Here is an 11,752-nt window from a genome sequence, read left to right as displayed (position 1 = left end):
TCAACAGATCATTCATACTTTCATTCCTGAAAGTCTTACATTTCCCTTCACCCCCACGCCCACCTACTACCTAATTCTAACGGACATACCTGTAACAATTATCACGGTCTCACGAACGTCATATGTTTCTTGTGTACTGGCCAGGTACACAATCCACATACTGGTTTCGTGTCTTCGTGTAATCGCCACCTTATGTCTGCAGAATTAAGTTTCGGTACGCGTAACATTTCAAAACTTCCTTACTCTGTCATTATTATATTTCATTTAAATTTTTCTTCCGCTTGCTTAATTATACCATTTCATGCACCCATAAGCTAAATCTACGTACCTCGGTCACTATGTCATATTACATACCTTGGTGCCAGCGCTAGACCGCATTTACAATTCATCCTTTCCAAGCAATCATGCTGACCTTACACATAACATACTGTTAGTTATCTTCAAATACATACTTAAGCACATACTTACCTTGGCTTCTGCCCTTAGATCTTGATCGAGTCTTAGATTGTGCGGGTCCTTGGTCACGAGAGCACACCGGTTTGAGTTCAAGTATTTACCTCCTTCTACTTGATTCTCTCAAACCCGGGCTCTGATACCAACTTGTAACACCCTAACACGCTTTAACTGAAAAGACGCAGTGGGAAATTCGTACCATAAAATTTCTTTCGTTAAAAACATTTTGACCTACTTGCAAGTTCATTATAAAATACCTTCTTACAATATAGGTATCTTTTGTACACATTTACAAAATAAAAGCATAGCTTATAACTATCATTTTACATAATCAAGGATCCCCGTACAATCTATCTTGTGACTCGGTCTTTGATCGCTACACCTCATGATGGTAATCTGTTCTTCGTACAACCTGCACCCACCACATACATTCACAACATTAGCATACATCATATACAAAGAAGGTTCTTAATCATATAGTCTCGTTACGTTCTATCCATATATTCCTTTCATCCCGTTATCTTTCTAGATCTTGTCATTCCATCCAGACGTCTAATCCTTGACGAACTTCAATATAGTACCTGCACTATGTTTCATTCTCGATGCACACTGTTAATAACGTCAATACTTAAATGTATTGAAACTACGTAAACATTACATACATGACGGTGTACTTATATTCCTACTCACATACATACCTACATACATACATAACTAGATACAAACATACCTTCCCGCATACATACGTGCATACATAACTACATACAAACATACATTCATAAAACAGATCATAACTACACATGTGCGTACCTTCGCTCACACGTACACGTACTTACATAATTACATAAATACATTCATACATACATACAACCTCATATTCATGATTACTTATTATCTTAAACGTATTGGGAAGAAGTTAAATCTATACACACGTACCCACTTACTTAGTTCATTACCCCGCATACTCGCTCCCACTTCCTGATCTTACCCACACCTCATAAACGCTCTTTTAATGCTCTTCGGGTATGTTTCGGACCTTAAGAATGAGTTCCGAACTCACCCGTAACTTATCAAGCCTTTCGGTAGGGTTGAGGAACATTATAAGGACTTAACAAGGCTTGGAATGGGTCCACGGGACCCGAATTCGAAGAGAAAACAAAGAAATCCACAAATTTACTTTTGCATCTGACCTCCACCGTAAGCTACGGTGGCTACCGTAGCTTACGGTGGCCCTCAAAACCCTACGGCAGCCTTAACCTGCCTTACGGCAGAAATAACATCCCCAGCACCCACCGTAGCTTACGGTGGGCACCGTAAGCTACGGTGATGCCCAGTTCAGCCCCCATTTTAAATACTAAAATTTGCATATCTGGCTCGTTTTGCATCCGTTTCACTTGAAACTTGTTCCTAAACATCCGTAAAACAATTCCTTACATATTAGACTAAGAATCCTTATCCCGGGTCCTTATTCATTAACAATTTTATTACCGTTACCTCACTATTTCTTAATTATTTGACCCGTTTGATCCCACAACGTACCCTCGACTATCTAGATCAATACTTATCCCAATACCAACAATCATTTCACACCTTACATGACTTCACCTCATTTATAAACGAGAATGTTTTATGCATACTAGGAAGTGAGTTGGATGTCACATACCTTGAGCGTCCAAGTTCAAGCATAGGTTCCATGCTTCCTCTTGACCCGTTAGCCTCCATACTTGAGCCCGTAGACATGCTATCCATCCTTTCATAACCATACATTGATACCCTTGTTAGTAAACAAGGCCACACATAGCATCAATCACGATAAATCTATGCTCAACAATTTACTTTCATTAGTGGATTTCTTGCAACTCATAGCATAGATTAACAATGAGATCCTTTTTACTCGCATAATATAAACATGCCATTACATATCTAGCTATGAATATACCGTACATCACTTTGACTTCCTAAACCGTACATTTATGATAAGAGATCCACCTTACAACATTCCTACCATTGTTGACTTTCCATAAAGTCAACCATCAAGCATTTCAATTTCCAACTTAGACACACATTCATTCACGAATTAACATGTTAGACCATCGTCATTATGCCATCTACGCTTCATACTCATTTTGTAGGACATATTTGGTCGCATAATCAAATAGTTACATATACACATATACATACCATTCCGTTCATAACATCTTCATAGTTATCGCCAATATCATTTAAGTTTACTCTTTTCTAGGATTCTCATTCGTTCCATAACTATTCTTAAGCCGAAACTAATATAATCAAACAATCCATATAGATTCATTACATCATTCAAGCGTATAGTACGGATTTTACATATTATTGTCGTTTAGGCATTTCATCAAACACCTTGTGTGCGTACTAACATCTAAGCTTAATGTACAACTAATTCATGCATATCCTTCTAACCTCATACATAATTCACCAAAATCCCTCCTCCTAATCATCATGAATCATTTCTACATAATCATTAAACATACTAGTATCACATTTCTTTCAATTCCTCTAACAAGAATCTATCATGCATGCCAAAATACATCAATATTAAGCAAGAATTGGACATGGGTGATCATTCAAGTTGTCATCATCACCATAACCAAATGGGTTTCACATATAAACATCAAATTAACCCAAACCATGCCTAATTCATGTTCCAAATGAGGATTCTAACACATACTCATACTGAATTTCATAGAATTTCAAACTTTACAACATAACCCACTTCGGGCATGATCATAAATCTAACTTTCAAGACATACCTCGCGATCCTCTTGTGAAGGTGATCAATAATCCGTGCTCGGTTAAGAGTTTAAGCTTCATTTAACCTTTCAATTTGATGATTTCTTGATTAGGGTTCTTGAGCTCTCATGGAGCTTCCTGGCTCTTCCAGAACACACGTACGTGTGTGTGTTTGTGTGTACATTTCATACATATAACCTCATCTTTCATTTTACCTCCTTTTAGTCCCTCATGTTTGATAGTTAAACATAATTGGCACCATTTTCATATTTCCTTAGCTTTTACCTTTCCCTTAACTAGGTTAATTAGCCTAGTTACTTATTTCATAATTTATTCTAGAGGAACATACAAAATATAAACATTCGGTTTTTGGGGTGTTACAAATCTACCCCCCCTTAAATGAGGTTTCGTCCCCGAAACCTTTCTCATTTTTATCATACACTTATTATCCTTTCTCCCTGCATCATCAACACGACCACTAGCCAAACTCAATGACAGTCTTCTATTCTCCAGAACTTGTCCCGGAGTTCTTATTAGTGTTGCTTTCACTAAAAGTGCTAGCTTCTAACGTACTTCTTAGTTAGTGGTTTATTCATCATTCCAATACTAATTCATCATGTGTATCATATATCTTTTTGTTCATCTCCATATTCTTATTATTTTCGTCAACTATACATCCTTATTTCGTAATTTATACACACACATATATGTCTAACTTTGACTGGTACCTCATCATGATAGGTAACTATCTATCCTTGATTCGTAAATCATTCATATAACTGACTTATTCCTAATAAGCTCTTACTATCCATACCATACTTTCACATAACATTCTCATTTCCTTGACCCGTTCGTAACAGGTCAATATTCATACTTATTCGAACTTGTAATAACACTTATATTCATATGATCCGTTTCTAACGGGTCTAATACCTTTATCCCATCCCTTAAAATTACATTCTATATGTATATCATATAACATTTAGTTCTTGTTTTGTTATCACAACAAAACTATTAGTTCATAGTCACCTATACATGCTTTAACCACAAGGTTAACATCATTCTATGTTTCTATATTTGCTTGTATCATGCATACCCTTACATTACTTTCAAATTATCCCATTCATCTTATGTTACAACTTCTCTTAATTCCTGCATTACTTAATCTACTCAAGTAAACATGCCGTACAAATTCATCATACAAAAGTGTGATAAATACTCAAAATTTCCCACTCAAACTTTTGAAATTTACTTTTATTGACATACTTTCTTCTTATGTCAATTTTTTTTAAATTAAACCTTACATACCATAACATACATACCCTATCAGTCATTTAGTAGGTCTTTCTCAACCTACCAATTCATACCTATCCAACATGAATTACACCTTTTACTAACCTCGATTTCGTTGCATAATTCGATAGTACGCAAACCAGGTCTATCCGTTTCTTCACGAGTACTCGCCATACTCGGCCAGATTTCCTTCATTCGTGTAGTGTGCTTCCGCTCGTGCACATCCTTCCACCAATTCGATTGGTTTCTAAGAATTCTAACATCACCACCTACAAAATTGGCGGTTAGCATATCTTACTCAAATACTGAGTCTACTAGGTGATTAGTCACCTATAATTCTTTTACATATTTCCTGCATACATGCTATAACATATCTTACATTCCGTTTCTTACACGCGATTCTTTCTTTTTAGTTACTTATTTGGTCAGCCTTTGCAGTTTGACCCTTTTAAGGTTAAACTGAATTTTCTTACTTATCATAGATGCATTGAGGTACACATTCGTACTTCCTTCCATTCATGCTTACTTACAAAGACATCCATTACATCATTTTTATATTCTTAACAAACTTTCCCTTCTTGTTCATACTTAATCCATTGTCTGGGTCATAGCCCGTCATTCATTCTGACTCCTAAGAGTCGATTTCTAGAACATCTACACATAACGGGTTTAAAACTTCTTTCGTTCATTTTAAAAATTAGCTTTGCGTGCCCATTACGATCATTCCTTTGTTCATTTACTTTACATTTATTCATAGAACTCGTTTGACATAACTACGGTCAATTATTGACACAATTCTGATGTGGGTAAATTTTATCCTTTATATGTTTTAAATCTGTCCTGCGGTTTCTAACCTACCATTCATACATTTTCTTCTTTCTATGATTTGAATCTGTCTCGCAGATTCAAGCATGTCATTCCTGCATTTCATTCCTTGAATCCGTCTTGCGAATTCAAACATTCCATTCGAGCCTTTCATTTCTTGAATCCGTCTCACGGATTCAAACATTCCATTCATATCTTTCATTCCTTACACGTGTTGAATCCGTCTCGCGGATTCAACAGATCATTCATACTTTCATTCCTGAAAGTCTTACATTTCCCTTCACCCCCACGCCCACCTACTACCTAATTCTAACGGACATACCTGTAACAATTATCACGGTCTCACGAACGTCATACGTTTCTTGTGTACTGGCCAGGTACACAATCCACATACTGGTTTCGTGTCTTCGTGTAATCGCCACCTTATGTCTGCAGAATTAAGTTTCGGTACGCGTAACATTTCAAAACTTCCTTACTCTGTCATTATTATATTTCATTTAAATTTTTCTTCCGCTTGCTTAATTATACCATTTCATGCACCCATAAGCTAAATCTACGTACCTCGGTCACTATGTCATATTACATACCTTGGTGCCAGCGCTAGACCGCATTTACAATTCATCCTTTCCAAGCAATCATGCTGACCTTACACATAACATACTGTTAGTTATCTTCAAATACATACTTAAGCACATACTTACCTTGGCTTCTGCCCTTAGATCTTGATCGAGTCTTAGATTGTGCGGGTCCTTGGTCACGAGAGCACACCGGTTTGAGTTCAAGTATTTACCTCCTTCTACTTGATTCTCTCAAACCCGGGCTCTGATACCAACTTGTAACACCCTAACACGCTTTAACTGAAAAGACGCAGCGGGAAATTCGTACCATAAAATTTCTTTCGTTAAAAACATTTTGACCTACTTGCAAGTTCATTACAAAATACCTTCTTACAATATAGGTATCTTTTGTACACATTTACAAAATAAAAGCATAGCTTATAACTATCATTTTACATAATCAAGGATCCCCGTACAATCTATCTTGTGACTCGGTCTTTGATCGCTACACCTCATGATGGTAATCTGTTCTTCGTACAACCTGCACCCACCACATACATTCACAACATTAGCATACATCATATACAAAGAAGGTTCTTAATCATATAGTCTCGTTACGTTCTATCCATATATTCCTTTCATCCCGTTATCTTTCTAGATCTTGTCATTCCATCCAGACGTCTAATCCTTGACGAACTTCAATATAGTACCTGCACTATGTTTCATTCTCGATGCACAACATTAGCATACATCATATACAAAGAAGGTACTTATATTCCTACTCACATACATACCTACATACATACATAACTAGATACAAACATACCTTCCCGCATACATACGTGCATACATAACTACATACAAACATACATTCATAAAACAGATCATAACTACACATGTGCGTACCTTCGCTCACACGTACACGTACTTACATAATTACATAAATACATTCATACATACATACTACCTTATATTCATGATTACTTATTATCTTAAACGTATTGGGAAGAAGTTAAATCTATACACACGTACCCACTTACTTAGTTCATTACCCCGCATACTCGCTCCCACTTCCTGATCTTACCCACACCTCATAAACGCTCTTTTAATGCTCTTCGGGTATGTTTCGGACCTTAAGAATGAGTTCCGAACTCACCCGTAACTTATCAAGCCTTTCGGTAGGGTTGAGGAACATTATAAGGACTTAACAAGGCTTGGAATGGGTCCACGGGACCCGAATTCGAAGAGAAAACAAAGAAATCCACAAATTTACTTTTGCATCTGACCTCCACCGTAAGCTACGGTGGCTACCGTAGCTTACGGTGGCCCTCAAAACCCTACGGCAGCCTTAACCTGCCTTACGGCAGAAATAACATCCCCAGCACCCACCGTAGCTTACGGTGGGCACCGTAAGCTACGGTGATGCCCAGTTCAGCCCCTATTTTAAATACTAAAATTTGCATATCTGGCTCGTTTTGCATCCGTTTCACTTGAAACTTGTTCCTAAACATTCGTAAAACAATTCCTTACATATTAGACTAAGAATCCTTATCCCGGGTCCTTATTCATTAACAATTTTATTACCGTTACCTCACTATTTCTTAATTATTCGACCCGTTTGATCGCACAACGTACCCTCGACTATCTAGATCAATACTTATCCCAATACCAACAATCATTTCACACCTTACATGACTTCACCTCATTTATAAACGAGAATGTTTTATGCATACTAGGAAGTGAGTTGGATGCCACATACCTTGAGCGTCCAAGTTCAAGCATAGGTTCCATGCTTCCTCTTGACCCGTTAGCCTCCATACTTGAGCCCGTAGACATGCTATCCATCCTTTCATAACCATACATTGATACCCTTGTTAGTAAACAAGGCCACACATAGCATCAATCACGATAAATCTATGCTCAACAATTTACTTTCATTAGTGGATTTCTTGCAACTCATAGCATAGATTAACAATGAGATCCTTTTTACTCGCATAATATAAACATGCCATTACATATCTCGCTATGAATATACCGTACATCACTTTGACTTCCTAAACCGTACATTTATGATAAGAGATCCACCTTACAACATTCCTACCATTGTTGACTTTCCATAAAGTCAACCATCAAGCATTTCAATTTCCAACTTAGACACACATTCATTCACGAATTAACATGTTAGACCATCGTCATTATGCCATCTACGCTTCATACTCATTTTGTAGGACATATTTGGTCGCATAATCAAATAGTTACATATACACATATACATACCATTCCGTTCATAACATCTTCATAGTTATCGCCAATATCATTTAAGTTTACTCTTTTCTAGGATTCTCATTCGTTCCATAACTATTCTTAAGCCGAAACTAATATAATCAAACAATCCATATAGATTCATCACATCATTCAAGCGTATAGTACGGATTTTACATATTATTGTCGTTTAGGCATTTCATCAAACACCTTGTGTGCGTACTAACATCTAAGCTTAATGTACAACTAATTCATGCATATCCTTCTAACCTCATACATAATTCACCAAAATCCCTCCTCCTAATCATCATGAATCATTTCTACATAATCATTAAACATACTAGTATCACATTTCTTTGAATTCCTCTAACAAGAATCTATCATGCATGCCAAAATACATCAATATTAATCAAGAATTGGACATGGGTGATCATTCAAGTTGTCATCATCACCATAACCAAATGGGTTTCACATATAAACATCAAATTAACCCAAACCATGCCTAATTCATGTTCCAAATGAGGATTCTAACACATACTCATACTGAATTTCATAGAATTTCAAACTTTACAACATAACCCACTTCGGGCATGATCATAAATCTAACTTTCAAGACATACCTCGCGATCCCCTTGTGAAGGTGATCAATAATCCGTGCTCGGTTAAGAGTTTAAGCTTCATTTAACCTTTCAATTTGATGATTTCTTGATTAGGGTTCTTGAGCTCTCATGGAGCTTCCTGGCTCTTCCAGAACACACGTACGTGTGTGTGTTTGTGTGTACATTTCATACATATAACCCCATCTTTCATTTTACCTCCTTTTAGTCCCTCATGTTTGATAGTTAAACATAATTGGCACCATTTTCATATTTCCTTAGCTTTTACCTTTCCCTTAACTAGGTTAATTAGCCTAGTTACTTATTTCATAATTTATTCTAGAGGAACATACAAAATATAAACATTCGGTTTTTGGGGTGTTACATTAACCCTTCGTATACGAATATTGTCATAACTTTCTCATACTTTATCGAAACCTTGTGAAATTTTTATCACACATTCTCGTGAGTATAATTAACCATTACAAATCTTCGGGTTTGCTAAAAGGTCACTCAGAGGTATACTTTAAACATGTTGACACATTTAACCCCTTTAGTTTGTAATTCCTCACTTTCTTTCACAATTAGCTTCGTATGATCCATGATTTATTCGTTTAAAGGTATAAACATCATGTAGGGCTCTATAAGGATACATTTATCCATTGTTAACACTTTGAATCCTTTTACATACGTAGATTCTTTGTTTGTCAACTTTAGTCCCTCTAAAGTAATCTCTTACACGTTTAAAGTCCATGACACGTGTCGATATAATATTGATCATGAATTTTCGAGGTGTTACACGTACCTATACCCGTACCAGTACCGAAAATACCGGTACCGAAATTGAACAAAACTAGGTACCAAATACCGTACCAAATATATAGGTACGGTACGGGTACGAGTACGGGTACTGGTACGGGTATTTTCGGTACAGTACCCGCTTGGTACCATTTTGTTTTTATGTACTTTTTGAGCACTTGTACGAGTACTAAATAATTGACATGAGTACCAATATAGTACGAGTACCAAATAGGTAAAATTGGTGCAAGTACCAATACGATACGGGTACCATATAGGTAAAATCAATACGAGTACACTATAAATACCATAATATGAAATAAAACATAATACAAAAAACTTTTAAAGGTATACATAGAATTCGGTACCAGTACCCGTTTTTACCCGTACCCGTACCAATACCGAAAGTACCGAATACCAAAATCAATAAAACTGGGTACCGATACATGTACCAAATACCTAAAATTAGGGCTGTAAACGAACCGAACGAACACGAACAAGGCTATGTTCGTGTTCGTTCGTTAAGGAAATTTAGATGTTCGTGAACTGTTCGCGAACACATGACGAACAGAAGTTTGTGTCCGTGTTCGTTCGTTAAGGAATTTTGGTTGTTCGCGAACAGTTCGTGAACACTAACCACGAATGCAAACGAACACAAATGAACTTTAATTTTGAAAATTAAATAGGCACCGTTAATTTTAAACATTGTACACAACGAAAGTAGCTAAATATAACCATCTAAAGATTGAAGGGATGGATAATATTGGGTTCAACCGATTGGAGATAAACTGAATGAAGGAGCGTGATATCAAAAGAGGGAGAGGGCCAGAAAGAGGGAAATAATAGATGTGGGGAAAGAAAAAAATTAATAAAACAGTAAAAACTTTTAGAAAAATAAACATAAAAAACCGAACACGAACGAACATATTACCGAACGTTCACGAACCTAGTCGAACGAATGAGACCTTTGTTCGTGTTCGTTCGTTAAGCTTATCGAACGAAATTTTTTGTTCGTGTTCGTTCGTTAAGCTTATCGAACGAACATAAACGAACTTCCCGCCGAATGGTTCACGAACTGTTCGCTGAACGTTCGGTTCGTTTACAGCCCTACCTAAAATCGGTACGGGTACGGTACGGGTACGAGTACGGGTATTTGGGAAAAATAGCCCATCCCTAGGGTGGACCTTCGAGTCACCCAGCAGAGGTGAATTCTGCACCAGTTGCACCACCTCCGCCACCATTCGGCTATGATAACCCGATACCTGCGTACGCCGGTTCCACAGCGTACAACCCGTTTGAGCAGCCAGCTCACACTCACTACAACTATATGGGTGGCGACCCATACATAGAAGCGGCGGCAAACTACCACGCCCTTCACCCTGAGGTACCTTATGAAACACCTTGGGGAATGGGATACTCAACTCATGGGTATCCAATACCCGATAGAACTCCGGCTCAGCACTTATCGCAGCAGCCGCGTTTTTCCCCACCAGAACAGGAAGAAATCATCCACCGTTTAAACAGAGTGGAACGAGACTTTGAGCAAGAACGTAAGAACAATCGTGGATTCCTCAAGGGCTTAGCAAACCTGCTAAAGGGGAAGAAGAAGCGAGATCATTAGTCTCTAGATGTACTATTGTATTTCCTATTTTAATCAAGTCCCTGTGTGGACATTTATCTGTTTTAATCCCTGCGTGGACATTTATTGTGTGTTTAGTCCCTGCGTGGGATTGCCTTTCAGTCCCTGTGCGGACATCTATCCTTGTATTTGGTCCCTGCGAGGACTTGTTTTCTGTATAACCTTTACGTAGGTATTTCGTCTTTAAAAGTCCCGTTTAGGGCAGTGTGTAACTTTTTATATATATTGGAATGTTAAGTTATAAATTTCATCTCCGTCATTATATGCATAGTTATATGAAATAAATAAAAAAATCATTCCTTTTAAATTAATCTGCCTACCAGTTATTAAATAAGGAATCTTAATGGTGAAACCTAGCCTGGTGTCATTATAAGACCCGGCCAAGATGGTAAGACCTGATTAAAAGATTCAGATTCTGGTTAACCTCTGTAAACATGTTAACCTTCCTGGTAGACGTGATTTGTTAAAATCACACGTGTCATTTTACACAAGGATCCTTCTAAGGATCCCCAAAATCTAAATTAATGATTTATAAATCATGGGTTTACCTCATCAAGTAGATG

At 37.2% G+C, this 11,752-nt stretch overlaps 1 long non-coding RNA gene across 1 annotated transcript; it reads right to left on the bottom strand.

Annotated features, from left to right (window-relative positions):
• Positions 1-695: 695 nt before the first annotated feature.
• Positions 696-2,153, bottom strand: LOC110871287. The gene is made up of 2 exons (XR_002553621.2): positions 2,117-2,153; positions 696-865 (listed from the first exon to the last, which is right to left on the bottom strand). It is a non-coding gene; the product is annotated as an uncharacterized LOC110871287 (long non-coding RNA).
• Positions 2,154-11,752: the final 9,599 nt, after the last annotated feature.

This window comes from Helianthus annuus, chromosome 8 (genome assembly GCF_002127325.2).
Source record: "Helianthus annuus cultivar XRQ/B chromosome 8, HanXRQr2.0-SUNRISE, whole genome shotgun sequence".
Lineage (NCBI taxonomy): Eukaryota > Viridiplantae > Streptophyta > Magnoliopsida > Asterales > Asteraceae > Helianthus > Helianthus annuus.
This window is presented reverse-complemented; position numbering and strand designations above follow the sequence as displayed.